The sequence below is a fragment of the Gracilinanus agilis genome, chromosome 1 (genome assembly GCF_016433145.1).
Source record: "Gracilinanus agilis isolate LMUSP501 chromosome 1, AgileGrace, whole genome shotgun sequence".
NCBI lineage: Eukaryota > Metazoa > Chordata > Mammalia > Didelphimorphia > Didelphidae > Gracilinanus > Gracilinanus agilis.
Window position 1 is genome coordinate 669,124,600 of NC_058130.1, and position 27,989 is coordinate 669,152,588.

Sequence of the window (27,989 nt, forward strand, 5' to 3'; positions counted from 1 at the left end):
AAGGAAGGAATGAAGGAAGGAAGGAAGGAAGAAAGAAAGGAAAGAAGGAAGGAAGAAAGAAAGGAAAGAAGGAAGGAAGAAGAGAAGGAAGAAAAGAAGGAAGGAAGAAGAGAAGGAAGAAAAAGAGAGAGAGAAAAGAAAGAAAAAGAAGAGGAGAAGAAGATGATGAAGAACAAGGAAGAGGAAGAGAAGGAAAAGAAAAAAGATTCTTATGGCTAATCTAATCAGATGACCTAGTTTCCAACTTTACTGAAAAAGACTAGAACTACCTGTTGTTGCGTACTCAATAGTTTCTTCACCTCTGTTTTTCACAGCTCTTCTATGTCTTCAATAACTGTTTCATCTTCTATTCCTTTTTCAGAAGAATTAGTAGCTTTCTTCACTCAGTGTTAACATCTGTGACTTCAATACCACTCTCTTCAGTCATCTGTTATTGTAACACTCCTAAATTTGGGTTTTCATTTGTGTCTTCTCTATTTCATTTTCCCACTTTACTCCTTCTTATCCCTCTTTCTACAAACATAAAATCTTAGATAACTTCCTTCACCTCCCTGGGCCTCAATTATTTTTTTCATTTGTAAAATGGTAATAGTGTTAACTAAATAATCTCTAGGTCTCCTTCCCTTCTAACTCTACCAAAACCTCTCCATCATTACTTTCTCAGTTGGTCAAGTATTGATTAGTTCCTCTCTGAACTATTACTTATATTCAACTTCCTTTTTTTTCTCCATTTACATTTTACTTACACTAGTACAGGCCTTGGCTTCTTAGGGTGGAAAGACTGCTCGTCAAAATAAAACTGGGCTTGTTTCTGGTTCTGCTACTAAATATTTGTGCAATCTTGGGTAAATCCTTTAATCTCTACAGGTCTCAGCTTTCTCATCTATAAAATGATATATGTGTTTTCTAAATATCCTTTACAGATTTATATCTTATCCATATTGTAATAGAGTTCTAATTGCCTCATAGTAGGAGCATATACACATTCCTCATACCTCTTCCTTCTCTAATTCTTCCCATTATTGCCAGTATAATCCTTAAAAAACCTCAACAACTTATCTTCCATCTTAGAATCAATACTATGTGTCGGTTCCAACATCAAAGAGCAGTAAGGGCAAGGCAATGGGGGCAGGGGTGGGGGTGGTAAGTGACTTGCCAAGGGTCACACACCTAGGAAGTGTCTGAGGTCACATTTCAACCCAGGACCTCCAATCTCCAGGCTTGGCTCCTATCCATTGAGCCACCTAGCTTTACCCCAGTGTAATCTTAATGTCCAGATCTGATTATGTTATTCCACTATTCAATGCAAACTATATATTAATGAAAATAAAGTCCAAACTTATTGTTCAAGATGCTATTCAACCTTATCCCAATGTATCTGTCCAATTTTTATCTCCTACTGCTTCTTTTCAAATTCTTTTTGACAACTGTAGAATTCATTGTCTTAGAAAATACGTCTTAATTTGCTAAAGCATCTTCTTTGACTCCATCTTAAACAGTCCTATCACTCATTTTTCAGTCATGTGTAAATCCCCATGACCCCATTTGGAGTTTTCTTGGCAAAGATGGAGTGATTTATAATTTCCTTCTCCAGATTTTTTTTACAAATGAGAAAATTGAGGCAAACAGTATTAAATGACTTGCACAAGATCACACAACTAGTAAGTGTCTGAGGTCAGATTTGAACTTAGGAAGAAAAGACCTCCTGACTCCAAGCCTGGAAATGTACCCATCTGATCCCTTCACTCTTAAGGGGCCTGGAACTATCAGACATTCTGAATATTCTATTAAAATGCTCTCTTAACTGTAGCTCACAAGATTTCAAAGATATATTTATTTTTTAAACTAGTAAAGCAGAGCACACACTCACCTCTCACTCAAAGTAAATGTGTTTAACAAAATATCATAGAAAGAAAAGGAACAATAAAACATCTTAATTGTAAATCTGAAAAGCTTTCACAAGAACATGCACCATTGGAGGAAAGAGGCAAAGAGATCTCACATAGGGCATACACACGTGGGAAACAAATGTGGCTAGGATTCCTCCCCGGAGAGACAATTCACTTGCCCAAAGCTTCAGAGACAATGATTTCTTTCACTAATGTTATCCTGCTGCTTTTCCCTCATAAGATAATTCTTTTCTTCCTACAATGTGTGAAACAAACTTAGAGTATATTGTAGGCACCAAGTTGGAGACCCCCTTTGAGAACTTTCCAGATTCCCATTGTGCCCTGTGTGTGTGTGTGTGTGTGTGTGTGTGTGTGTGTGTGTGTGTGTGTTTCTTTTTGAATATGCCTCTCTTCCATGGTAAATCAGAAACATACCCAAACCACATCACCCATAATGGGTTCCAAGTGTCTGCTTAGTGTGGCCACCCTTCAAAGCTGGAGCCATCTAATCACAGTCCACAGGCCTGGGCTCACTGGGGGTTTCCTGCCTTCCTTGACTCAGCCCAGGGCCAGGGAAGGCCAAGTCTGGGTTGCTGTTTGTCCTCCTCAAGGATGCAGAGTATCAAGAACTGATGCCTCCCCTCCCATCTCTTTTGTTACTCAGAATTGCAATGGACAGAATGGCTTGAAATGTATTAAGAGGCTCTGTGGTTGGGTATCAGGCCCAGGTCTGCTCAGTGTATACTCTGGCAGCTTCCAGTCTGAAGAATAATAGACGACATGTTTTCTTTAGATGGGTTATCTTTTCACAAAGTCCCAGCCAGTGTGTTTGTTACGCACTGGCCAGGCCCTACTCCTTGACAGTAATGCAGAATGCAAGAGAGCTGCACAGAATTTCTGAGGCGATCTTGGCGGTGAACATGACATCTGCTGAGCATTCTGTAACTTTCTTTGAACATAATTAAATCAATCGCCCCCACCAAGGACCCCATTACCAAATGGGAAGAGTCTGGCATCAAACTGCTATAAAGAAATAAAGAACAATGAGGCCAGTTTAATCTGATACTGCTGAATGGATGAGGATGGAAGACATTTTCCTGGTAGCATCCTGAAGAACTCTTTGGGTTTTGTCTTGTTTTGTTTTGTTTTTGTTTTTAATTCATATGCTGTGAAAATTGCTCAAAGCAGTGACTATGTATGTGTAAAAAGGTCTTAGGACTTCTCCATCTCCTTAGTATTTGCTCAAAGCCATTCAGCTGGTGGGTGTAATGAGTCAATCAATCAGTGAATCAGTCAATAAAAATTTATTTCTTAAGTGTTTACTATGTGCTGGGTAACATTCTAAGTGCTATGGATGAAAAGAAAGGTGGAAACCCGATCTCTACCCTCAAGAAACTCATATTCCAAGAGATAATAGATAGAATTATGTACCTATAATAGACATGCTGTGTATGTTAGGGATAATCTTTTCTTGTGTTGTGGATCCCTATGTCAATCTGAAGAAGCCTATGGACCCTTTCTAAGTAAAGGGAAAAAAAGTTTGTCAATTTAAAAGATAAAATACAGGATTAATGAAGAGACTATACTGAAATATAATTATTAATTTTTTTAAGTAGTGGATCTATGGTTTAGAGTCCTTGATATAGAAAATGTATTAAATTGTACTTAGAGATTGGAGGATGTATTCAATGATTAGCTAACCCTATAACTCTAGGATTATACTCTTTCATTCTTTTTGAAAAATGTTTATTAATTGTCTGCTCTGTGTGGTTGGTGAGTCAATTAATAAATATTTGTTAAGCACTTACTAAATACCAGGCACTGTGCTAAGTACCTAGGATACAGAGTAAGGCAAAAGACCAAGTCCCTCCATCTAAGTTATAGCTCTCTTGAGAAATTGTTAGATAATGTAGGAAGGTTTTAATTAGCATTGTGATAACTCTAAACTCAACAATGGCAGCTTGGTGGCTCAGTAGATAGAAAATCAGGCCCAGAGTCAGGAAGATAAGTTCAAATTCAGTTAAGTAGCTCAGTGGATAGAGCATTGAGGCTGGAGTCAGGAAGAATCATCTTCTTGAGTTCAAATCTGACCTTAGATGCTATTTATGTGACCATGGGCAAGGCACTCAACCCTATTTGCCTTCATTTCCTCATTTGTAAAATGAACTAGAAAAGGAAATGGAACCCCCCTCTAATATCTTTGCCAAGAAAACCCCAAATGGGCTCACAAAGAATTGCACAAGGCTAAAAAACAATAAACTCAACATGTCTGTTACCTGAATTTAAACTTTTTTCTAGATCTAGTAAAGGTTTTCTGAACCAAATTATAACATCTTTCTCCTTATCATTGTCTTCATCATATCCAAATGTATATGCTTGGTGTTACATACAATTAATGTGTGTTGCTTGTTCTGAGTTTGGTTGGTGGTACTTTCCCTATGAGCAATAATTTCTAATGATAGCTCTGTCCTTCAGCCTAATAAAAACTTTGTTTTAATGCCTACCCTTTGATCCAACCATACCATTGTTGGGTTTGTACCCCAAAGAGATCATAGATAAACAGACTTATATGAAAATATTTATAGCTGTGCTTTTTGTGGTGGCAAAAAACTGGAAAATGAGGGTATGCCTTCAATTGGGGAATGGCTGAACAAATTGTGGTATATGCTGGTGATGGAATACTATTGTGCTCAAAGAAATAATAAACTGGAGGAATTCCATGTGAACTGGAAAGACCTCCAGGAATTTATGCAGAGGGAAAGGAGAAGAGCCAGAAGAACATTGTACACAGAGACTGATATACTGTGGTAAAATAGAATGTAATGGACTTCTGTACTAGCAGCAATGCAATGACCCAGGACAATTCTGAGGGATTTATGGAAAAGACGCTACCCACAATCAGAGAAAGAACTACAGAAGTGGAAACACAGAAGAAAAACAATTGCTTGAACACATGGGTTGAGGCGGACATGATTGGGGATGTAGACTCGAAACTACCACACCAATGCAACTATCAACAATTTGGAAATAGGTCTTGATCAATGACACATGTTAAAACCAGTGGAAATACACATCTGCCATGGGGGGAGGGGCAAAGTCGGGGGGGGTGTGAAGGGGAAAATAAGAGCATGAATTATGTAACCATGTTAACTTTTCAAAAAAATAAATATTAATAAATGTTTTTAAAAACTTTGTTTTAAACTTAATGTATAAAATTGTATTCTGTAGTTATCTTTGTAAATATCTTGTCCCTTTAATAGACAGTAATCTCTAAGAAGGTAGGAATCGTGTCATCCCTAAATCTTATGTCTCCCCCCATGCCAACATAATGTTTCACATGAAGTAAACCTTTAATGAATGTTCATTATATGAATGAATTGACCCTAAAAATACTCTCTGAGTTATTATCCATCTTTGACTTGAAGACCTCCAGTGGAGCAGCTTTCACTACACTCCAAGCAAGCCATTCAATAATTAGATCAACACAATTGTACACTTTTATATTTTTTTTTCTTTTTCTTTTTCTTTTGAATATTTTCCCATAGTTACATGTTTCATATTCTTTCACTCTCCCCCAAATCTCCCTACCCTCCTTAGCTAATGCACAATTCCACTGGGTTTTTTACATGTATCATTGATTAAGACCTAATTCCATATTATTGATAGTTGGGCTAGAGTTATCTTTTAGTGTCTTCATCCCCAATAATATCCCCATCAGCCCATGTGTTCAAGCAGTTATTTTTCCTCTGTGTTTCTCCTCCCACAGTTCTTCCTCTGAATGTGGCTAGTTTTCTTTCTCATAAGTCTCTCAGCCTTGCTCTGGATTCTTGCATTGTTGCTAGTAGAAAAGTCCATTATATTCGATTGTACCAGTGTTATCAGTCTCTGTGTATAATGTTCTCCTTTCACTCTCTATCAATTCCTGGAGGTCATTCTAGTTCACATGGAATTCCTCCAGTTCTTTATTCCTTTGAGCATAATCCATCACCAGCACATAACAAAATTTGTTCTGCCATTCCCCAATCAATGAACACCCCCTCATTTTCCAATTTTTTGCAACCACAAAGATTGTGGCTATAAATATTTTTCTACATGTCTTTTTCCTTATTATCTCTTTGGGGTATAAACCCAGCAGTGGTATGGCTAGATCAAAGGGCAGGCAGTCTTTTAAAGCCCTTTGGGCATGATTCCAAATTGCCTTCCAGAATGGTTGGATCAATTCACAATTCCACCAGCAATGCATTAATGTCGCAATTTTGCCACATCCCCTCCAATATTCATTACTCTCCCCTGCTGCTATTTTAGCCAATCTGCTGGGTGTGAGGTGGTACCTCAGAGTTGTTTTGATTTGCTTTTCTCTAATTATTAGAAATTTAGAACATTAAATGTACTCATTTAAACAAATTCTAACCGTACCTTCTAACACCATTCTTTGGGCATGGGCTGAATAAATATATTCATTTGCTCATGTAACTACTCTTTTTTTTCAATTTGACAAGATCTATCAATTCACATTCCTCCTTGTCAACTCAACATCCTTATTTGTTTTAACTGATTCAAGTATGACAGGATCTTCAAACTCTTTATTATAGGAGATGCAACACAATACAGTGGAAACTGCATTTGGCATTATAGGACTTACATTCAAATCTAAACTCTGTGCCTTATTACCTGGGTAACATTGGCCAAAACATGTAACCTCTCTGTATCTTAGTTTCCTCAGATGTAAAAGATGTTTAAAAGAAGGGGATGGGGATCAAAGCAATTTTTCATTAAGACCCCTTTCAGCTCTAAATCTATGATTGTATGACCCAATAATATGCTTACCTTTCTCCAAAACTTCATCAATGGGCTACCTAAAAATGTGATGGTCAGAACTGAAGACAACACTTCATATGTAGTCTGACCAGGGCAAAGTATATCAGGACTACACTATTATTTCAGTAGTATGTATCTCACTGTAGCTTATGATATAATCAGGTTGTTTGGGGATTTTAGGGGGGGGGTTCTAAATAACAGTGCTCATACATACTGATTTTTTTGTATGCCACTAAAATCTCTAGATTTTTTTTTCAGTTATGTATAGCAATTTTTACCTACCTTATACTTTCTTTAAAAAAGGTTGGTGTAATTTTTTTTACTTTACCATCATTTCTGCCAGTATCCCTCTCCTCCATTCTAAGAGAAGCATCCAATATTATAACATTTTTTAAAGAAAAAAAATGAAAAAGGGAGAGAGGAAAAAAATCAACATAAATCAATATATCATCAAAATCTTAAGATATACATAATGTACCACATTTGTACAGAAGTGTCTCATATTTAACTTGTGAAAACATACTTATTCTTTGTAATTTTTCAACGTACACTTTTGATTTGTGTATATGTGGGGGTGGATATGTGTGCTTGTTCTTTCTCTTTATATTGGTGTATCAGGTTTTCAGGTATAGTTTTCTTATCTTTGCTTATTTTACTGTATTAGTCATGAGCATCTTTTCCAAGAGCCTCTGCATTCATCAAATTTTATGTTATTGCACAGTAAAATCTCATTACATTCATGTATAACATTTTGTTTAGCTATTTCTAATAAGTGGATATCTACTTTGTTTTCAATTCTTTCCTAGCAAAAAGGGATTATATTAAATATTGGACATTTTAGTCACTTTATTTACATATTTCCAAATTGCTTTCTAAAGGGGTCATACTTAAATATTCACAGCTCTACTAAAAATGCAGTAATATACTTATTTTCCTACAACCTTTCCAAAATTAACTGTTCCCATCTTTATCTTATCTGTTAATTTACTCAATAGGTGGTAAAGCCCCAGGGTTGTTTTGATTTGTATTCCTTACATTATAAATAATTTAGATCATTCTTTTACATAATTGTTAATGATTTTAACTTCTTTGGAAGTTTATTCATAACTTTCAATCAGTTATCTATTGTGATACTTTCAGAGTTGACTTAGATGCAATTTTTAATTTATCTTTTTTGAATTTCATTTTTTATAAACAATCCAATGTTCTAATTTGTAAAACATAAAAATATTGTCTCCTGGTTTGTATTTCTTCCAGTTTTATGTCATTCAGATATTTGGTGGACATGCTACATGTGCTTATTTTCCAAAGGATTGATTACAAATCTTATTTCATATACTATTTGACATGATAAATTTTGATAAGTTGATACATTTTGATAAAAATTGATGTGTATAAAATCTTGAAAAGATGCACATATAAAGAAACAAGAAAATCAGTGTCACTGGATTACAGATAATGCAGAAGGGAATAATTTGTAAGGAGACTGGAAAGGTTGGAAGGAGCCAGGTTATGAAGGGTTTTATAAATGAAATAGGGAATTTATCCTTGATCCAGGACATAATGAAGAACCCCTGAAGCTTGTTGAAGAGGAGTAGATGGATAACATAGTCTGATCTAGACTTTAAGAATATAAACTTGAAAGCTTATTAGAGAATAGATTAAAGTGAAGGACCTTGAGTCAAGGAGATCAACCAGGCTATTGCAATAATCCAGGAGTGAGATGATGAGTCTTTAACAGGATGATGGTTACAGGATTAAAAGAGAGAAGGGCAGCATATATAAAAGATATAAGGTACAAAGGGTAGTTTTTGACAACTGATTGGCCTATGGGCAGTGATAGAGAGTGGGGTTTTGAGGATATGCTACAAGTCTAGTTATAAGTCTGGGTCTCTAGAAGGATAATGGTGTCTTTTCTAGTAACAGATAATTTAGGAAGACAGGAGAGAGTTTGAGAAGGATGAATTCATTTTGGGCACATTGAGTTTAAGGTGTATATGGAGTATCCACTTTCATTTCTTCAACACATAGCCAAAGATATCAAACTTAAGGTCAAGAGAGAATTTAGATTTGGACTTATGGATATAAGACAATTTATATAGTGAATATTAATATCTCTTAAATGTATCTCTAAAAAAGTAAAAATCTGAAAAAGACCTCCAAATACTCCAGTCTCAAAAGAACTTCAGAAAGAGTAGGAGAGAAAGGGAACAAGGATGAAGGCATAGCAGAATACTACACAAAGAGGGTGCTGATTCACAAAGACTTCCTCTCCATGTGCTTTGCTTTCCCAATCTATTTTATTTAGACCCTCTGGGGTTTCTGGCAATACTTGGGAAAATTTGGAGTCTTGCTTTTAGGAGCTGGGATTTTCTATGTCAATAGGCTTCACTATACTTAAAATCAGTCATGAAGCATTCAGAGGATTCCTGGAATGTTATCTTATTGGCAAAAGATCTGTGGTTGTGTAGAAAAGGCATTGTGGTTGACAGTTAAACCACACACTTGGAGCAGTCAGACAAGAACTAAGGACGTGGGACTTTTGAAAACAAAGGTGTTTACTTAGAATAGAAGGAGGATTTCTACTTGCTAGTGCTTAGCATTTGAGCTACCAATGATGGCCTAAAGGTTTATGTAAGCCCAGAGAGTTAGTAAGGTTTCACATTCCAGTAAAAATGAATAATATCAGAGAATCGTAAAAGCTCAGAATGGCCAGTGGGATTGAGGGGTATTTGGAGGGGAAGAGAATTCCCTAGTGTCAGCTGGTCCATTTTTAAACCCAATGAAAGTCCTTCTATACTATTATTTACAGGTGGCTATCCATCCATTGCTTCTAGTTCAATTCCATGAAGAAATACACATTATTTCTATTTCTTCTTATATCACTTCAAATATTTGGAGATAGATATGATATCTTCCCTCCTTCCTAAAACTTTTATTTTCTGGAGTAAAATTCCTTTAATCACTGGTCACGTAACATGGCTTTCATATCCTCATTGTGGCATACACCAGATTGTTGATATCCCTCTTGTCAATGGTGAACCTAGTACTGAGCAAAGCCCCAAATAGAATCTGAACACTGCTTGGTGTGGTGTGGCTATTACCACCCTCTGCTAGATTTAATTTGTTGCTTCAATAAATATATGATTTCGTTCAAGCAGGTTGTCCATTGACGGAATTTATAGACAATCTACTCCCACTCATGTTGTGCTATTGGGGACTTGCCATTGGATCATTTTACATTTTGATCCAGATATATTCCCCAATTAACACAGACATTTAGGTTAATAGTGAAATTTATTCAGTGCTTTTAGATTTGCAAAATATTTTACAAACATTATGTCATTTTATCTTTATAGCCACCCTGGAGGTGTGTGTACTATTATTATCCCCAACCTACAGAGGAGAAAACAGACAGGTGGAGGTTGAGTGACAATCAAACCATCACATGGCTAGTAAGATCTGATTTCAAATTTGAACTCAGATCTTCCTGACTCAAGAAGCATAAAAGAGGGACATTGTTATAAGCATTTATTGAAGACTAGATATGGAAATCATGTGAAAGAGAAATGCTAAAGCTATGGATTTGATGAATAACAACCAAAAGAAGATTTTGTTCAATGAGACTTTTTTTTCTTCAATTTTTGTTCAAGAGACTGAAATGTCAGTCTCTTCATGATTCTATTTGGGTTTTAGTTTGGTTTTTAGCAAAGATAATAGGATGGTTTGCCATTTTCTATTCCAGCTCATGTTAAAGATGAGGAACTGAGGCCAACAGGGTTAAACGACTTACCTGGGGTCACACACTAGTAAGTATCTGAGACCAACTTTGAACTCAGGAAGATTCTAAACCCTTATCAACTGTCAGAAATTCTGCAGTAAGGCTTTGCAGGGCTGACATGCACCCTATTTGCACTACATCATCCAAATTGTTTAAATGTCTCAAGAAATGGAGAATCCATTACCTGTTGAAGAAACCTATTTTGTCATTGAACATCTCTAATTATAAGTTCATCTTTATGTGGACTGAGACCACTGTTTCTTCCAACAATTTGGTCCTACCTCTACCCTTTGGGGCCAAACAGAATGAATTCAGTCCTTCCTCCCTGTGAAATTCTTTCAGAAACCTTCATATTAAGAAAAGTGCCTTTTCCATCTCTATTCTTATGGATGTCTGTTTTAAAAAAAATTAATGGCATACTTTGTGATTTCATATTTAGACATCGATTGTTTCTGGAACTGTCATATTGCTTCCCAAGGATAATGTCTGTAAAACCAGTGGAATCTACTTTGACCTCAATGACTCAATTTCCCTTTGATGCATAATCACTCTCAGAAGTCACACTAGCTTCCCACTCTGCACCAACATGAACCTTATCTGTGAAATATGCCTAATCTAAAATTTCTTGAAATACCCTCAATGTCCAATTTAATAATGGATGGGAGCAGTTTATGTTTCAAAGTCCCCAAACTTCAGTTAGTATCTCATACACTGCCCTGGATTCAAGCAATCTAAGAATTCCCTCTGCTGTTTTAATCCACTGTCATCATGCCTTTGGCAATTACACGAGTCTGCTCATGGATAAATACTTTTTTAAGGGCATTATTTTATTTATTTTTTATTTTTTTTAACCCTTAACTTCTGTGTATTGGCTCCTAGGTGGAAGAGTGGTAAGGGTAGGCAATGGGGGTCAAGTGACTTGCCCAGGGTCACACAGCTGGGATGTGTCTGAGGCTGGATTTGAACCTAGGACCTCCCTTCTCTAGACCTGACTTTCAATCCACTGAGCTACCCAGCTGCCGCCCTAAGGGCATTATTTTAACAAAAGAAGAGGTTTAACTTTTTAATCCCACTCAGAGACATGTTTTCTTTTGCAAGGAAACACACCTGAAGTTGTAATGAGCTGGGCTGGTTTTGGACACACTTGCATGAGTTGTTTACCTTTAATATATCATAATTTAAAATTTTCAGGTTTTTATTCAGCCATGCAATGTAGTTCTTGGCCTGAGGTTTCTCTTAATCCTGCTGCCCCTCACCAAAAAGAGGCCTTTATAAATAGTTGTGCAGATATTCGACCTTCCTTCTGCAGGAAAGCGTCTGAAGTTTTAAAGTCATTCTTCCATGTGCTATTACTTTTCTTCCTATTCTATGTGTGTGTATCTGTTTCCTGTCTCACCCCCTCTCACTCTCACATAACTAGTCAGTGTACCTGATCCTTCTTCCCAGATGCTAAGTTGTCTGTGTTAGATAGATGAGCCGTGAGTCTCTGGTCCTGTTGGTATTAAGGGGGTGGAGGAAGTTCAGCAGGTTGACTAAATAAAACCTGGCATAGGATCTTATTCCTGACATTTCTCACTGACCTCGATCACTACCATGGATGGAGACAAACTTAATTCTGCCCAGCTGTGTTGTCTAGCCATATTTTAATTGCAGCAGTCAGTGAACTCAGAACTTCAACCTGATTTTGAATATAAATTGGCCCTTGTTATAAGTTGACTTCTTCAGCTTTGGATTCTATTTCAAGAAGGAAATGAATGGTTCACTCTGACTTAATTTTTTTATCCTCTTAATTATTTCACATATTTCCATCTAGGAACAGAAGAAACAAAGGCCAAATATCCAGGAAATCTTTAAGCAACGTCAAATATGAAGATTGAAAGGAGACTTAGAGGTCAGTTCAGTTCAATTCATCAAGGTTTACCCAGGACCCATTATATGACAGGTATTTTGTTACACTCTGCAAATCTAAAGACAACAAATAATCCATGCTCTCTCTGAGCTTGTAATCAAAGGGTCTGAAGCAATATGTATGCCTCTATTCAAAATAGAGTATTTTTGTCATTGTGTCATTGTTTTATCAGACCTGTGATTTCATGACACCTAGTAAAGAAACTCTATTAATATAGATCTTCAAAGGCTTTTCAATTTAAAGACTGAGTGGGACACCCAGAGTTAAAATGACTTGTGCGAAGTGCCATACTCAATATGTAGAGAGGTGGAACTCAAATGAGTCCTTCCTAACTCTGAGACTGACTATTCAATTCTAGATGCTATCTCTTTTTCTTCCCCAATTACATGATACAATTTTTAATAATCATCTTCTGACATTTTGTAATCCATGTTCAGTCTTTCTCTCCTACTCCTCACCCTTCCCCAAGATGGCAGGTAATTTGAGATAGTTTGTTCATGTGTTATTATACAACACATATTTCCAGGTTGATCGTGTTGTGAAACAAGGTGCATATTGCTTACACCAGAGAAAAATTAATAGAGGAAATAAAGTGAAGATTGCCATGTTTCAGTCTTCTGTTCAGATTCTCCTGTAGCAGTGGATAGCTTTTTTTTTTTTTTTTTTTTTTTTTTTTTTTGTCATGATTCCCTTAGAGTTCTTTTGGATCCTTGTTTTGGTGATTCACAGTTGATTATCATACATTATTGTTGTTACTGTGCACAAAGTTCTCCTGTTTCTGTTCACTTCTCTTTGCATCATTTTATATAAGCCTTTCTAAGTTTCTTTTAGATAAGATCTCATAAAATGCATGTAGAGTAAATAAAAGAGTAATGGTTGAGGAAAACATTAAAAACCAGAGTGTATCAGAGAATATCTCCTATTGGTGGGTGAGACTTGAGATGTGCTTTCAAGTAAGCTAAGGATTCTAAGGCAAAGGTAAGGAAGCATATTCTACTCTCTTCATTTGGTGAATGATAGGTATGGATTTGCATACTTCTCATCATATTCTTCAGGAGTATTGCCTCATAGGGTCACAATTCCAAAAGTGTAAAGGACATTAATATTCATCTAGTCCAATTCCCTCTTTTGACAGATAAAGAAACTAGGGAACAGTGAGTGTAAGTGACTTGCCAGAGTATATCCAAAGAGCCATTTGCAGAATCAGAATGTGCACTTAGTTCCCTTGAATAAAAATTTAGCAAAGCAAATCCTGCTCTCTATTTCACCTGGCTGCCAGGAGGACTTTTATTTATGGACTCTTTCACTTTTACAAAGAACTTTATATACAGTATTTCAATTGACCCTTAAAACAATCCCACTGTTCTTGAATCATTCTTTTGAAATTAGTTTTGTTATCATCTGATTGTATATCTAGGTGCATGGGTTGGTGGGGGAATTTGGGGCCATAATCCTGATTTTTAAAAATTTTTGTTTAGAATATTTTTCCATAGTTAATGATTCATGATCCCTACCTCCCTTCCCCCCTCTACCTCCAGCTTTCATCTCCCCTCTCCCAAAGCCAACAAGCAGTTCCCCTGGGTTATACGTGTATCATTGTTCAAAACCTATTTCCATGTTATTTGTATTTGTAGTAAAGTGACCTTTTAACATCAAAACTGCATTTCCATTTCCACAGTTCTTTCTCTGGATGTGGATAGCATTCTTTCTCCTATGTTCCTCTGGATTGTCTTGGATCACTGCATTGCTGCTAGTAGAGAAGTGCATTACATTCAATTGTGCCACTGTATATCAGTCTCTGTGTACAATGTTCTCCTGATTCTTCTCCTTTCTCTCTGCATCAATTCCTAGAGGTCATTCCAGTTTACATGGAATTCCTCCAGTTCATTATCCCTTTTAGCATGATAGTATTCCATTACCAACATATACCATAATTTATTTAGCCATTCTGCAATCGATGGACACCCCTTCTTTTTCCAATTTTTTGCCACCACAAAGAGGGCGGCTATTAATATTTTTGTTCAAGTATTTTTCCTTATTATCTCTTTGGGGTACAAACCCAGCAGTGGTATTGTATTTAAGCAATTTACCCATTTTGGATTTATCTTGGTATAGGGTGTCATAATCCTGATTTTTTTGTTATGTAACTCTCAGATGAGAGAACTCCCACTCCCAGTGTGGGTTGAAACCTTTACAACCCTTCTCCTAAAAGTGTTTCCTGGAGCATAGATGTCAAATTACGAGTTTATTGGGCTGAAGGGCTCCAAAACTTCCTTTCTAGACATGAATCAAATTAAAATATAATTGAGAAATATTTTTAAATAAATAAAATAAACCAGATAATGTTAATTTGTCATTTTCTAATATGCTGCCTGGTGGAAACCCAATTCTATTTGTTTTGGACAGTATTGACCTAAGGCACTGAAAGACCACATCATTTTCCCAGTCTTACTCTGTCTTACTATGTCACAGGCCTGGACCTTAACCAGGATTTCCTGGATCTAAGGCCAGATTTCTAGTCACTCCCTTTATATTGCCTTTCATGTGTGTATATATGACTCAAAAAGGATATGGATTAGTTAGTGAATTTGTGCTTTACTGATATTGAGGCAAAATCAATGGTTCTAGAAGAAAGCAACCTACTCAACTGAGTTAAACTTCTCTGAGAGATTTACTGAAGGATCATGGCATGAATCAGAATTTAGGAATACATGGATATATTTCCACTTGCCTTACTTGAAGCAATCAGCCCATTTTAGTAAGATTTATATTTTATAGTTAGATCATGACAGTTTCGTAACTATCATGGATTCCTTTACTTTATAAGGATTTTACTTCAGTACAATCCATTGAGATCTATGCCAATTCATCAAAGCAGTTAGTTCTGTACAAGGGAATTCTCAAAATGTCATTGCTATTAATACATGGGAGAATGTCAGATGGGCACACAGGTTTGGATGATTGAAGAATATCATCTTCCTGATGAATCACAAGCTTTGCTAGATCTCTTCATCTTCAAGTGGTCTAGTAAACTAACTGAGAAAGCTATGAGTGTCAGGATTCTCCTGACAAAATGTACTAAGAAGGGATTCTGATCATTTCATATTCTTTTATCTTTGTCACTTCCCAATCTAAGTGCATTTCTGAGTTGTCTTCTGACTTTTAATTTAAATTTTTCATTGTCTCTTGCATCTATATTGCCATCTTTGCTCATCTTTCTTAAAGAAGATTGGAAAGAAGAGAGATATTCAAGTATTATGATTTCAAAGTGATAATTTCCTCTAGAAGTGCTGCTTCACTGTGAATAGTTGGAGAAAAGGAGGAAGATGAAGAATTAGAATTTATTAGGTTGTTTTTATATATATATTTATGTTGCATAATGAAAGCTAATAGAAGGTTGGCCAGTCTGGTGAAAATGAATTCTAGAACCTGATAAAGACAATGAGTTATTAGAGGTTCTAAGTTTTGTCATGGAAATTAATGGAATATGGAAAGAATTTAGGAGTAGTGGTAATTTTGGTCCTAAAGCACTTATCCTGGACCTCCTTCACCCATACAGTAAATGTTGTTGGAATATTTGTTCACAAATGTTTATCTGGTTAGGGTTTGTTGCTTGGTTGCTAGTAGGTTTCACGTAGTGTATACCAATGCAAAATAATTCTACAATGATTGCTGTCAAATACAGTTTCGTTTACTGTAGCTTCTCTGATTGTTGGTGCTCTGCCAATGTTCTCTCTAGTTCCAATTGAGAAATACAAGGGTCAGGAAGACACTGAGTAATTTAATAGTTTCTCCCTGACCCTTATTTTATTTTTCCTGCCTGTTCATTCAATACTGATATTTCCTGACTTTCATCCTAGTTACTAATATTACTTTCATTGAAGCAATAAGTACTGAACTGACAAAAAAAAGAATCTGACCATCTCCTGCCCTAGGCACTGGATTTAGCATTAACCACTCATCTTTAAACTCATGATCAAATACCAAAATTAATGACTTAATATTAGATACCTTCTCACAATCTTCAAAATCATTTTGAATGTGCTGACAAAGTGGGAGATATATTCATTTCACAGTAGAACTAAAGATTAAAGCAATAAGCATTTGCTGATCTTATGATACCAACTAGTAATTAATATATTTTCATAGTGCTTAACAATTAAATTCTCATTTTTTCCTCTCTATGACCTTGTTGGGCTTTTATTGTTCCCATTTTACCACTGATGATGACACTGAGACAGGAAGAGATTGTACTTTTCTAGTCTTATATCCTATTAATGCTGTCAATAAACTAGACAATAATGACTTATGTCCCTTATATGTATCATTCATTCCATCACCCAAATGTATATTTAATTTTTTTTATATCTTAGATTCACCAATTTTTTTCGAGTGTCAACTCCAATACCACATGAAACCTTTCTTGATTACTTCAGCTGATGATGACTTCTCAAAAATTATCTTAGATCCATTTTATGTATGTATATATGTGTGTGTAATGTTATGAATTTTTAAAATTTCCTTTTATTCAATTATACCATTCTACCTTGAAAAATATGTTTTTGTACTGTAAATCTTTTTTAAAAATGACTTATAGTAAACTCTATACATGAGACAATTTCTAGAGAGCTGATCCTCTGCAAAGGGTGGAGACCACCATCTGCTGGAGAATGGCTGGATTCTAGACACTAAAAGCTTAAAGGATGTATGACCACACAAAACAGTGGCAGGTTCCTTTAAGAAGGTTGAACCTGAGGGACAGCTTGTGGTTCAGTATATTGAGAACCAGGCCCATAGACAGGAGATCCTGGGTTCAAATATGGCCTCAGATAATTCCTAGCTGTGTGACCCTGGGCAAGTCACTTGACCCCCATTGCCTAGCCCTTACCACTCTTCTGCCTTAGAACCAAATACGCAGTATTTATTCTAAGATTCTAAGAAAGTAATGGTTTTAGAAGAAGAAGAAGAAGAAGAAGAAGAAGAAGAAGAAGAAGAAGAAGAAGAAGAAGAAGAAGAAGAAGAAGAAGAAGAAGAAGAAGAAGAAGCAGGAGGAGGAGGAGGAGGAGGAGGAGGAGGATCTATTAGAGTTAGAAAAAGTAGAAGGGTGAGGAGGACAGAGCAACCAATTGATCCTGTTGATAATGTCTAGGAAGAGATCAATGTAGTTAGGTAAAAGGACCTCAGAGGAGGCTTTTATAGAAATAGCGTGATGTTATTTAATAGACACAGCAAAAAATATATTTTGCCCCTTTTCAGATTCCTCATTGCCTAGTATGGGGGCTAGCATAAAGTAGATATTTAATAAATGTTCATAAATTGATTACCAAAAGGATTCAGAGCTAAAGAAGGTTTGGACAGTTTGCTGTGTTAGTTTCAATGGTGACCTTGGAAAAAGGAGATCTAGATTTGAGTCACAGGCCTCCCACTCACTAGTTTTATTTAAGTCTAGTAATTTCTTGGAGAATCCATCTCATTTTTTTGTTAAGTGAGAGGCAGAGTACATAATATACATTTAGGACAAAGGACTAAATTTGTAAGTCTGAAGAACTGGGTTCAAACCCTACCTCAGAGAGTTAATATTTGTATGAGTCTGAGAAGTTTACTTAACCCCACTGAGGCTCATATTTTTTTAACTATAAAATTAAGGCTTGTACTTGATAATAGCTGAGGTTCTTACCAAGTATATTTCTGTGATCCTAAAAGTACAAATAGTTGAACTAATTATTTTCACAGTTATAGATTGTTATGCCAATATATTGACATGAGTTGACCATCTAATACTGATACAATTGATTCCAAATGTGGATGACTTTTTAGGTAGTGCCTATAGTTGTCTTTATTAATATAATTTCTGAGAAAATTCATAAATTCATGTCAAGTTAATAAGCATTTATTAAGTATATATTATGTGATAGGCAGTGTATTAAGTGTTAAGAAAACAAATACAAGCAGAAAGATAAGCAGTCCCTGATGTTAAGGAGTTTTCATTTTAATGCAGGAACATAATCAACATTTACAAGAAAGGTAACATTTTCAGTGAATACTCAGACAGGAACAGAGTAGAAAAATTTGGAAGAGTATTGAACTCATCGTATAGATGAATGCAGACATAACTGAACTGGGCTTATATACTCTTTAAAATGGAATTTCTGAGAGGAACCAGCCAATTAGAGGAAGAGGCTCCCAGGGCAGTTGATAGGCCCAGTCAGAGAAGTCCAAAGGTAGAATGAGCTTCTAGAGTGAGGAGAATTCTGTGGCAAGGTAGAGAAATTAAGAGAGTTAATATTGTATCTTGGAGTGGATTGAAGCCTTAACTTATTCATGATCAAGTTCAGTAAGCAAGGTGGGTGATCAAGCTAGGATTCAATCAAACTGAATTTATAAAGCTACAGGAAGACCAGTATCTTGGTATGGGTATCTTCCTATTAAAATTGTCTGTTCCTGAGAGAAACTAACCTGAGTACATTATCTGGTACTTTTGAACAGCAACCAAATTGTTCTAGGTACGTAATAAATTCCTTTTATATTTTTTTTTATTCCTGGAGCTCTGTGGGTGTCTTAATAACTGCTAGTTTCTCCTTAAATTACACATCTTGATGATGGCTACACTTTTGTAACTTCCCCCTCTTCCACCCCCAACCCCCAGGATGTTTTCTAGAAAATGTCAATTATGCTGGCATATGCTGAGGGCTTGACTTGTATAAGTGGGACAGGAAATATGGCTCAATGGAAAATGAAACTATTGTATTTAAGTGGATTACAAAATATGAAATAGGAATGTAAGCTAGGAAAAGGGGAAGTCCAAAAGATGCTTCCCTAGGTGTTAAAGCGGATATAGTACTGGACCTAGAGTCAAGAAGACTCTGGTTCAAATTTAGTATCAGACACTTATTAGCCGTGTAACACTTTCTTTCCCTCAGTTTCCTCATTTTTAAAATGAAGATAATAATAGCACCTCCCTCCCATGGCCATTGTGAGGACTACATGAAAATAATAACTGTGAAGTGCTTAGCATAGTGCCTGGAACATAATAAGAGATTGCTAACTACTATTATTGCTGGACCAAAGTCAAGAAAAGAGGCCATATGATCTCAAATCTAGAGTAAAGGCCATGCTGACTTACTGATAGAGGAAGGTAATGACCTCCATGCAAGTGACTGCAGAGGAGTGACTACATTTATGCTTAGCTTCAGTGTCTGAGCAAAAATAGAAATTGGGAAGGGAAGTACTATGTAGAGGTTGAAAAAATTATAAGCGTATTTATAGTTATCTTCTTTCATCATCAATAATCATTAATGCCTGTTTTCTTTAATGGATCCATTAACTTTTAAAGGCAGGCATACCATACTTCACATCTTCAATGTCTCTTTTACCTGTTTACCTTTTTCTATAACTTCTCCATAGAGAATTTATTAGACATTCTGGGGACTTTGCTATGATTCCTTTAACATTTTGTGGATATAAGTGAAGCACTCTATCACTATTACCTTGTTTCTTTATAATTGTTATAAAAATATTCTATGCATGTATTAGGATATTCTTGATAAAATATGAGAAGCCTTAAGGCTGGTTTTTGCAGCTGATTTCCTACAAAGGCTGACTTATTTAAGCACAAACAACTGCTTGAGAAATGTAAAGAATGTGCCCCCCTCCACATTCAATAAACTCTAGTAGCACCTTATTATGTCCAAGATGAATTTTAAAATCCTATGTTTGGATTTTAAAGACTGGCCCCCTTTTCTCTCTATTCTTATGGCAACTTACCATCCTCCAAGTACTCTGCAATTCAGTGATGTTGTCCTCTTGCTATTCCTTACACATGACTGTCCTTCTTCTTACTCCTGGCTTTTCACTAGCTGTCTCACATTCTTAGAATTCTCATTTTCCTCATCTGTACTTCCTGGATTCTGAAAAATCTCTTTTCATCAATATCTCCAGTTCTTAACATAGTAACTGGCACAAAGTAGGTACATAATCAATGCTTGTTGATTTGACTTGAGGAATGTAATTCCATTCTTTATTCAGGACACCAAGCATATGGCACTACTAGAAATCTTCATCTTAAAAAAGGGAATAACTACTAACAAGAGGAGTGGATACTTACCAATAGATCTTCTCAGGGCAAATCAAAAACTAAAAGGTAAAAATTTCCTTCCTTACAAAATATCAACCATATCAAATGACATAATCTTTTTCCTCTAAAAAGGGAAATAGGATTTGGGAAACCTAGCTCCTCCCCTCATCCTCACAAGAGAAGCTCCCCAAATCCATCATTTAAATATATAATTTAATTATACTTTTTTGATTATTCTTTAGCTTTCTAGTTGGTTGGCTTTACCAATTAGGTTTTGGGCTTCCTCTAGTATAAGAGCTTTTGTCCACATATTGATATTTTATCGTTGTTGTCTTAATGTATCTTTTGGTTTTTATTTTGTTTAGGTTTTTAAATGTTGTCTTAGTAAGATTTCAAATATTTTATAAAGTGGTCAATTCACTTGACTTGTATTTCAGTTTCCCTCCAAATCAATCCAGTTCAACTGGAGATTTGTTTTGACATGAAAGCATTATGTTGAAAAATTTTGCAAGGAATGAAATCTGTTATCATGTTTGGCCATAAGCCCAAATAGTTTTTTTTTAATATAAATCCAATAGAATTATTCTGGGACTACTGTTCTTTTCTGTGGTTGTTTTTAAAAGCCTCTCTCAAATAAGGCTGATAATATCTGACTCATTTCATGATGAAATAAAAAGATCATTCAACATTGTTTCAAAGATTATCTGACAAGGACTTTTCTTCATAATCCCCAGTTGCCAAGATCTTCTCACAGTTTAAGAGCTGGAGTACTGATTTCTGACTCTTTGTAGTTCCCTCCTTAAATTTCTAGATTCAAAGTTGAATTTATAGTCCTAAATTGTTGGAGAGAAAAGCAGACAGACAGACAGAAAGACAGAGAAAAAGAGACTGAAAAAAAGAAAAGGGAAAGCAGAAAGATGAGGGAAAAAAGAATGAAAAATGATTGTTTCAGATTTTTTTTAGTGTATAGTGTGGTATAGTGGCAAACATAGGGATTGCGGTTGGAAGATGAATAAATCATTTTAACTTGCTCATTCTCATTTCTCCATCAGAAAAATGAGGAGGCTTAAATAGAAGATCCTTGAGCTCTCTCCCAGTTCTCAAAATCCCAGATGTCAGGTCTGAAAGAGATGGCATCTAGTCTGAATTCTACATGAACGTAAATGTACTCTACAATATCTTTAATCAATGAATCTGTCATTCAGGAAGTATTTCCAATGTTCCTACTATGTGCTGGATATGGTGTTAGGGAATAGGGACTGATAAAAAGACATAAGACCAAAAATAAAGGTACAACCCATCTCTTAGAGGACAGGTGATGGCCTGAAAGAGCAGAACCAGATTTTCAGTTTCCAAAACCACATGTATAAATGTGTTTGACTCTACAGGGTTACAAAAAGAGAAAAACATTTTGAGGGGTTGTGGTTGTTGAAGGAGTTTGAAGACTGATAATAAACATAAAAAGGAGAAAAGAGCATCAGTGAAATATCTTTTAAAAATAAACTATGAAGCAGAAAGAAGTTAAAAACAGATAAGAAATGAGCAGGGAATTCGTGATATCATGTTCAATTTATATTTTTAAAACTCTAATAGATATTCATGGTTTAATATACAGTCTTCTTTTCCTTTTATTTAAAGTATTCATATTTTTCAATGCTATACCAAGTTTCAAATATAAAATTATTTTCAAATTAAAAAATCTTGCCCTCACCTATACATATATTAATTATATTAAATTTTTAAGTAATATGATTGCCAAGGTACTGGAGGGTGATATTACAATAGCTACATTAATTTAAAAAGGCCTCAGAAATGGTCATCCATCCCTGTGATCTGATACAACTGATTCCATTTTCAGATAATTCTAATTTTAAGAAGTTCTAAAATTCAAACATATGATTCTATATGAACTACATCAGCTCTGTGATAATTAAATTAAGTCTACACTGCCCATCTTTAAATTTAATCACCAAAGGTGAGAACACCTCTAATTCTGGGATGTCCGTAACCCACAACAAACCTGCCCTAGAGTGGGTGACAAATCAGAATCAACTGGCTGCCCCTTAGGCAATACTATGAGAAGAGTCTATTGTGATTGGATATGCAAATTAGGAGGGAGGGACAGGAAGTGACGCATAAGTGACCCCTTTAAAAAGAGGGAGTTGAGTGAGTGACAGGGCTTCTGATGAAGAGGGCCACTGATGAAGGAACTCTTCTGGTCTGTGAAGGAATGTTGAGACCTTGGTGAAACTATTTTAAATACCTTCTTTTGAATTCCACATGGTGAGTTTAAAGACTGAATCTTCCTGAACTTCTCTTAAGAAACTTCTTTTAATAGTCTCTGTAAATGAATTTTTGCTTCATTCACCTCCAGGCCCCTTACCTACTGAGTTAGATTCTTATTTCTTTATTTCCTCTCTCTCTTCTTAATTATAAATAAACTTCCATAAAAGTCAATTTTGACTTGAGATTATTCTTAATTGAGGATTGATAATAGTTCAATCCTCTGATGACCATCTTTTAATATATTGAACCCAAAAAAAAAACCTTTTTCCCCCTTACACCTCCTCTTCACTACTCTCCTCCATATATCCTCATACAAAACAGGTTTGAACTTTAAATATCTGAACAATGGATGTGATACTATTGTGTAGTGCTGCTGAGAATTCCCATCATTAGAGTTATTACTTTGGATTTAATTTGTCCAGGGGTTCTTTGTTAAAAGACAAATAGTTTCATTGATTCTATAAGTGTTTTTAGAGTATCATGAACAATTCTTTCTTAGATGCCATGGTAGAGACATAAATAAAGATGTCATTACCCTCAGGAATCCTGTAGTCTGATAATAGAATTTAAGATGCATGTATTAATAACTATTTTCCAAGGTATACAGTTGACAATTAGGAAAATATTAAATATAATAGGAATTCAGGGTAGACAAGTCAGGAAAGAAAGGTTTAGGTGGCTGTGTGACATGGTAGATGAAGTGTTGGACATAGACATAAGAAGGCTTGCGATTTATTCCTATCTAACTATTCTATGTTAAGTTTTTTCATCTGTAAATGGGATTGGAAAGTTGGCTAGATGGCCTCCAAGATCCTTTCCAAATCTTAATCTTTGGCTTATGAGACCTCATGAGGGAACTACCATCTGAACTGGCTCTTAGATGACATACATAGAAATGGGATAGGTGGATTCAAAGATAAGCCAAAGCATGAGCAAAGCTCCATAATATAGAAGACATGGTGCATGTTGAAGTATTCTCATTAGGCCTATCTTTTTAAATAGAGTGTATAAAATGATGTCATCAGAAAGAAAGTCTAGAGACAAAGCTTGGAGGGACATTCATGTGATTAATTCACTCATGCATTAAATTGTTAACAATAGTTATTTGTTAAGTATATACTGTGTACACATAATATCTGCCTTTAGGTAAGTTAGAGTTATGGTGAAATTATCAAGATGGATTCTGTATCATTTATTATTGATCCTAAATACAATTAATTGATTATGTTCTATACTGCCTAAATCATGGTTCTCTAGCTTTGAACTTAGTTTAGAATTCAGTTTGCCTGCAAAAGGTTAATTCTAAAAATTTATTTCTTTTTGATTTTCACTATTTTATTCTTGCCTCAAGGAATTTTGCAATTCTTAGAGGATGTGGATGAATATCAGAATCTGATCCAGTATCTATCCACCACCAAAGTACCCTTCAAAGACATCTGTTTTGCTAACCAAGAAAGACTGGGCCACTATCTTGCAGGAGGACTTAAACAATGAATGCTTTTCAGTCACAAGGGTGAAAGAGGAGCCTTTTTAAGCACCTCATTACAAAACTTCTAGCTAATCATATTGTTCCTTGTACATCAGTTATATAACCAATATTGTGATGTCATTTCCCCAAACCTACCTATAATTAGATAAGGAAAAATTAGAAAAAACAAAAAAGGCATCTAACTCAAAAGAATTTTCATGGGGACAAAGAACAAAGTATAGACCCAAAAGGGGACAGTAAAAGCAAAGGAAACACACACAAAGTCAAAAAGAAAAATATGGATTGGACACAGATTAAAGTACTTTAAAAACCAATTAAAAGAGGTAGAGGAAAAGTGGGATAGAGAAATGAGAGTGGTGCAAGAAGAAATGGGTCAATTGAAAAAGGAGAACCAAAAATTGACAGAGGAAAATAAGGCCTTAAAAATCATAATTGACCATCTATAAATTAATGATTTCATTAGAAATCAAGAAACAATAAAGTACAATCAAAGGAATTTTAAAAATAGAAGAAAACATGAAATATCTTATTGATAAAATCACTGACATAAAAAATAGATCTAGGAGGGGCAATTTGAGAATAATTGGACAATCTGAAAGCTATAATCAAGAAAAAACTTGGACATTATCAGATAACTGCATAGAGATCCTCAAACAAAAAAAATGAAATTTAAATTTAAAAAATCACAAATAACCTCCAGAGAGAAATCCTCAAATGATAACTCCCAGGAATTTAATAGCTAAATTCATGAACCACCAAGTGAAGGAAAAAATACTTCAAACCATCAGAAAGAAACCATTTAAATGTCATGAACCTACAATCAAGCTCACTCATCAATAAAACAGAAAAAGATCAATGATTTGAGCATATAACTAAAAAAAAAAAAGAAAGAAAAAAGAATGAATTAAAAAATCCCAAATAAGCACTAAATTCTGGAAATAAGGAGAGATAAATAAAATTGAAAGTAAGTAAACCATTGAACTAATAAAGTATTGATTTTATGGAAAAAATAAACTAGATAAACCATTAATTCATTTAATGAAAAAAGAATAGTTAAACCAAATTACTAGTATTAAAAATGAAAGGGCAAGATTACAACCAATGAAGAAGAAATTAAAGCAATCAGAAGGAGTTATTTTGCCTAATTATGTGCCAATAAATGTAATATTTTAAGTCAAATAGATGAATATTTAAATATAAATTTCCCAGATTAACAGATGAGAAAGTAGAATACTTAAACAATTCCATTTCAGAAAAAGAAATTGAATAAACCATTAATGAATTTCTAAGAAAAAGCTCCAGAGCTAGACCAATTCATAAGTGAATTTTACAAAACATTTAAAAAACAATTAAATCCAATACTATATAATTATTGGAGAATATAGCTGAGGAAAAAAAATCCTCTGCCAAATTCCATTTATGACACAAATATGGTATTGATTCTTAAACCATAAAGAAAAAAATACATCCAACACTCCTAATACACCGACATGCCTAATAAATATTGATGCAAAAGTCTTAAAGAAAATACAATTAAGGAGAGTACAGCAATATATTATAAGAATCATTTGCTGTCACCAGGAGTATTTCATACTAGGAATACAGAGATGGTTTCATATAAGGAAAATTATCATGATAATTGAATAAATCAGTAACAAAACCAATAGAAACCATATGATTATTTCAGTAGAAATAATAATAATGAAATAATGAAATAAAAAAACTTTTTTATAAAATACACATATTCTTGCTTTAAAAAACACTAGAGAATAATGAAATAAATGGAACATTTCTCAAAATGATAAATAGCAGCTATCTAAAAGCATCAGCAAACATCATCTATTACAGGGGATAAGCTAGAAGTCTTCCCAATAAAATAAAGAATGAAACCAGAATGGCCATTATCACCATCACTATTAATTTGTACTGGAAATGCAAGCTAGTGCAATAAGAGAAGAAAATTATTTTGAAGGAATTAAAATAGGCAATGAGGAAATAAAACTGTAACTCTTTGCAGAAGATATGATGGTATATTTAAAGAATCAATTAAAAAATGTTAAAATAACAAATATGGCAAAGTTGCAGTATATGAAATAAACCCACAAAACTACCAACAAAACTAATGTCTGCCAATTGGAGAACGGCTGGTATATGGTTGTGATGAATACTATTGTGTCATAAGAAATGGCAAACAAGATGATCCCCCCAAAACCTGGAAAAACTTGAAAGAAGTGTTGCAAAGTGAAGAGAGAAGAACCAGGAGGATTTTGTACATAGTAACAACAGAAGTGCATGATGATCAACTGTAAGTGATAACTATTATCAACAAGGCAATGATCCAAGACAACTCCAAGGGACTCGTGATGAAAAAGGATACCCATCTTCATAAAAGGAACTGAAAGAATCTGAATAAAGATTGCCATTCTTCACCTATTTTCTCCATGAATTTTTCACTTTTGTATGCAATGTGTATCTTATTTCACAACATAAATAATATGGACATATGTATTACATGATAATATTTGTATAACCTATGTCATATCTACCTTCTTGGGGAGGAATAGGAGGGAAGGAAAGAATATGGATTGAAAAATGCCATAAAATGAATATTAAAATTGTATTGACATGTAATCTGGAAACTTTTAATTAAAAAGATTTTGACAAGACTAAAATAAATAATCTTAGATCATTTAGGGCTTTACCTAGTGCTTAAAGTCTATGATTCTGTGATTCTGGATGTCTATTTACACCTTTTCCATTGAGACATGTGGGCTGTTTTTCAGATAGCTCTCTCTACTCAGGAAGGCAATATCACATGCAGATTTGCTTATTTTGGCAACACACTAATGTCTTTACTGGATTATGCAAGAGACTTGGCTATAGGTTCCATGTCCTACTTATCCAAACAAATCCATCAAAACCTCTCTCAATTTCAGAATTCCCTTCCTGGTTGATTGAGCACAAAACAGCAACATCCAAACTTTCATGGAAAACTTTGATTAGACATGAGCAATTAGAACAATGCTACAGTAACTTGGCCCAATCGATTAATCAAGAAAACAGCACTCAACAAAATCAGTTTTGCAGAAGGCGGCTGCCAGTTGAGACATAGACATGATCTAATCAGGAGCATAAGTGTCTAGGTTGCATTGAAGGAAGAATCACAGATTTATAGGTCAAAGTAACTAAAGATAGAAAGGGAGGGATCGAGGAAAGGAAAAAAGAAAGAAAGGGAGGCAGGACGGTGGGAGGAATGTACTACATTAAGCACTGGTATATAAAGATAGACATGAAGAAGATTGTTCAAGGACTTATCTAATAGGAGAAGACACAAAAGGGAGTTAAAAGAGAGTAAGGAGTGAAGACGAAGGAATGTAGTTGAAGGTATGGTTTTGAAATCTAAAAGTTAAAGACAGAACCAAGAAGGGAGCAAAGATTTAATGGCCTGGGTTTCTACAAGAAATGGATGCTGAAGGAAGAATTCACCAGTGGAAGAAGGCTTCACAGATATTACAGGGTGAGAAGGATTCAGGGTCTCTTGGATAATACAGAACAAGGAGGCCTCAAATGCTGGGGATAGTTCCCAGAAAACAAAGAAGAGCCATGGTCTTCAAGTCTCTACCCCTATGCCTTCCAGAAGAGGATTTAGTGAACTTTAGAGGAATAGAAGATTTAGAGTTTTTACCATCTTAACAGTATCTGGTAAGATAGGAATAGCTTAGTGACAGTGTTTGAATCTGGAG